Source organism: Lipotes vexillifer, unplaced genomic scaffold (genome assembly GCF_000442215.2).
Source record: "Lipotes vexillifer unplaced genomic scaffold, Lipotes_vexillifer_v1.1 scaffold496, whole genome shotgun sequence".
NCBI lineage: Eukaryota > Metazoa > Chordata > Mammalia > Artiodactyla > Lipotidae > Lipotes > Lipotes vexillifer.
In genome coordinates this window covers 10,160,908-10,164,791 of record NW_006786690.1, presented here as the reverse complement: position 1 = coordinate 10,164,791, position 3,884 = coordinate 10,160,908, and positions in this window count along the sequence as shown.

The following is a 3,884-nucleotide window of genomic DNA, read 5'->3' as shown; positions in this document are numbered from 1 at the left end:
CTTCTCTATCATCTTTGCCCTGCTGTCCTCTGTCTTGGTCCAAGTGTTGGCATAAATGGTGCCAAGCTTGCATCCTGTCACCCTGAAAAAATACTGCCTCTTTCTACATATTTCCAGCCAGGCATTGAGAGCGGGAGTGAGCTTTCCCAAAGAGAAATTGGGTGCTGTTACCAGAATCCGAGAAAGTGACGCTAACTGACAGGAACCATTATGTCCCTCGGATTCTCCAGCAGAACCAAGTCTTCCTTCCCTTCAGCACTTTTGTCGATCTCACTATAATATCCCGAAACCTCTGTCCTCTATATGATGGGAAGAGGAAAGCAACTCACCTGAACACCTACTAAGCACCAGGAAAATTCATCCACATTCATCCCAACAAATCCTCACAAAGCCACAGGGAGGTTCTGCTATCCCAGGTTCACGAGAGGAAACTGAGGCTCAGAGAGAAGTTGACTTGCCCAAGGTAACAGGCTGGCAAGTGACAGAGCTGCAGTCACTCACAGATACTGCTGATACTCATATCTGTGCTTGCCCCCCTCCCCCTGCAACCTGCCCCTGCTACAGTTTGTGGGAGCCCCCACTTCCCTGCACTGCTGCACCCCTGCCCAGCCCCTAGCACAGTAGGTGCTCAGGAAACAAGTGTTGAACTGACCTGACTTCAAGCAGGCAGAGGGGACGATGGAGGGAGGAGCAGAACCAGGACAGGGAGGCCCAGGGGGGTTTCTGAGGCTGTTTGCCAAGCAGTAGACCCCAACCCGGGTGTATGATTTCAGCTTCACACGTGGGCACCCCTAGGCTAGGACTGACACTTCTGCTCTGACCTGGCCCAGGTGGAGCCTGTCCAGGGGGAAGGCAATTGGACCAATGGATGCTTCCCCACCTTGGGGCCACCGGCTCCCTGGGGGCTGCAGCTCAGGGAGCCTCAGAGGAAAAATCAGGGGAGGACACCTCCATGCCACTCTCCCCAGGCTTGTCACTTTTCTTGGATCTAGCTGCAGAGCAAAGGGACCCTGTGAGCAGAGAGCTCTAGAAACCAGGTGAAAGTGATGTGGGAACAGCCAGCGCCACCACTGGTGGGGCACCTACTCTGGACCAGGCCCTGGTGCGCCCTTTCCCTGCCTCTGTCCCCAGCAGCTCTGCAAAGGGGAGCATTCATGTCTTCATTCGAGGGCAATCAGTCCAGCTGCCCCATGTTACAGGTGAGGAAACAGAGCCTCCGAGAGGGAAGGAACTTGTCCAAGGTCACAGCAGCACCAGGGGCGTTAGGAGTTAAGCCTACGTCTGACCTCAACCAAGGTCACAGCCAGCAGCAGGGCGTTAGGAGTTAAGCCTACGTCTGACCTCGAAGCCCATGCTTTCCCTACTGCCTTCCTCTCCCTGGAATGCCCTCCCCTATTTCTCTTGTGGCTGGTTCCTCTTCATATCCTCCCAGAGAGGCCTGCCCTAGCCCCACCCACACCCCTCATTCTGTCTCAGCCCCTTGCTCGTTGTTCCTTTATAGCACACATCACCGCTGGTAATTATATTCATTTTTGTTGGGAGTTCCCTGGCGGTCCAGTGGTTAGGACTCAGCGCTTTCACTGACTGCCAGGGCCTGGGGTTCAATCCCTGGTCGGGGAACTAAGATCCCACAAGCCAGCCGAGGACACAGTAGGTGCCCGACTGCTCTGTGGGCAGTAGGTGCCATGTTCCCCAGCACACTGGACAGCAGTAAATGTCCCCACTGCCCTGGACCTTGCCCCTGTCTCCCACCCCTTCCCTGCCACCCAGGGTCTCAGCTGCCACGACCCTAATAGAAGATTGACCCCCTCTTGCTCAGGGGCTTGGCAGAAAGCTGCTCGAGCCTGGCAGGACAGGAGGACGGGAGCAGGGCCTCTGAGCTGGCAGACAAAGGGCGTGTGTTCTCATCCAGCGCACTTCCTGGGTTTCCATTGCAGGAAGCCGGGCACCTGCTAAGGTGACACCGACACCAGGGCTGGTGCGGGAGTCCTTTGTCCGGGACGCTCCTCTCCACCCTGGAGCAGCGGCAGAGGTGGGACAAGCGACCAGGGGTGTTGGACAGCCGGTAAGTGGTGGCAGCTGGGCCTCACATACCCCTTGGACCTTCCCCCTTCCCAAGCCAGTCTTAGCCCAGAGCAGGTGTGGGGAGGCCTGGCTCCTAGGTGGAATCGCTGTGACCTTAGATGAGGCTCCAGATCAACACTTCGGTGCCTCCTTGTCCCACCTGGAGATGCAGTAGGAGGCTCGGGTGTATCTTGGAGGAGAGGGAGGGCAGCTCCATTTTTATTTGTTTTAAATAAGCTTCTGGGTCACAAAGCACTTCAAAAGGGGGTTCTATGGCTGAAAGTGTTTGAAAACCCCTGGCTTGCACTTCCTCCTTAGGGTCCTTCCTGTGGCTGGCGTCCAGTGACTCCCTCCTTCCTCCTGGGGGAAGGCATAGGGGTCTTGCTCTGAGCAGTGCTGCAAAGGGAAGTGACCTTGCCAAGCTGGAGAATGAGCCTGAGCAGGGGCTCAGGCAGCCTTGAGTGTGAGCCTCCCTCTGCCAAAAAGCGAGGGAGTCACCTCTCTTCTCATCTCGAAGGGTGGCAGTTGCACCAGTCCCTGGGACCGTAGGGCAACGTGTGTGTGCCCCGGGGGCACCCGCTGGTCTGGGTTTGAATCCAGCTCTGCCACTTGCCTCTTGTGTGACCTTGAGCCTCTCTGGGCCTCAGTTTCTCATCTGTGAAGCAGGGATAATCAGCCCTTTCCCATAGGGCTCTCCCGGGGATCAAATGGAAAGGTCTGTAGGCCGAGCATCAGATAGAAAAAAGCCCCTATAAACAGCAGCTACTGTTATTACTGTTGTTATTGTGGAGTGGCTGAGAGGATCGAATGAAAAAAGGGATGACAAGGGGGACAGGAGCGGTGACAAAACGTAGGTGAGGGATTTAAGGAGGTGGGATGAGAAGGAAGAGCGCGGGACACGGTGTCCAGGTCCCCCCCCAACCCCCATGAGTGTGGGCCCCACAAGAGCAGCCCCGGAGCCCTCCCCGCCAGCACGACTGCAGCTTTGGGCCCGCAGAGGGGAGCCGGACCCTGCCTGGCCGCCCCACAGATGGCGCCGGGTCCCGCGCTCCTCTGGCCTCAGCCACTGTGGCTTTAATCAAAAGAACAATCTGTTTGCCTCTGAATCAGACCCAGATTCCTTTTCCCAGCAATGTTCCCTGGGCCTCCAGGGACTCAGGCGGCCCATCCAGGCTCCATCTCCTGCCCCAGAGCCCAGCCTCGGCTTCTCCCTCCCCATTCCACGTTTGGGGGTTGGGGGTGCAGGAGGCGGGAGAGGGTCAGATACGGGGTCCAGGGTGGCAAATCAGGTGACCTGATTGCCAGCTGGGCCCTGTCGACCAGGCCTCCTGGAGGAGCCTGTCCCCCCAAGACTCTAGGACCCGCCTGCAGAAGGCTTAAAGACCCAGACAGGTCATTACCCCCATTTCAGAGGCAAAGAAACTGAGGCTCAGGAAGGTGGAGTGACTGCCTAGGGTCACATGATTCAATCCAGATCCACCTGAGTCTTAAGACCTTGGGAGATCCCAGGCCAAACTGGTGGAGCCACCAACCCAGGTGACTGGGGGAGGGGGTGGGGAAGGACCACTCTGGGTTCACAAAGGACGAGGAGGGTGGGCAGCGGAGGAGGCCTCTCACCCTCCAAGACTGGGTCGAGGAGAAGGGAGGAGTGGTCGAGGGAACAAAGGGAGCGGGGAGGGGGCGGCGCGGGGCGCGGCCGGGCAGGTGGGGGGGCAGGTAGGGGCCGCTTCCGCCCGGCGGGAATCCCGGGTCCCCTCCCCCAAGCTTCACCTTTTATGGTAAGGCGGCCGGGGCGGCGGGGCGGAGGGGGCCGAGGGGGC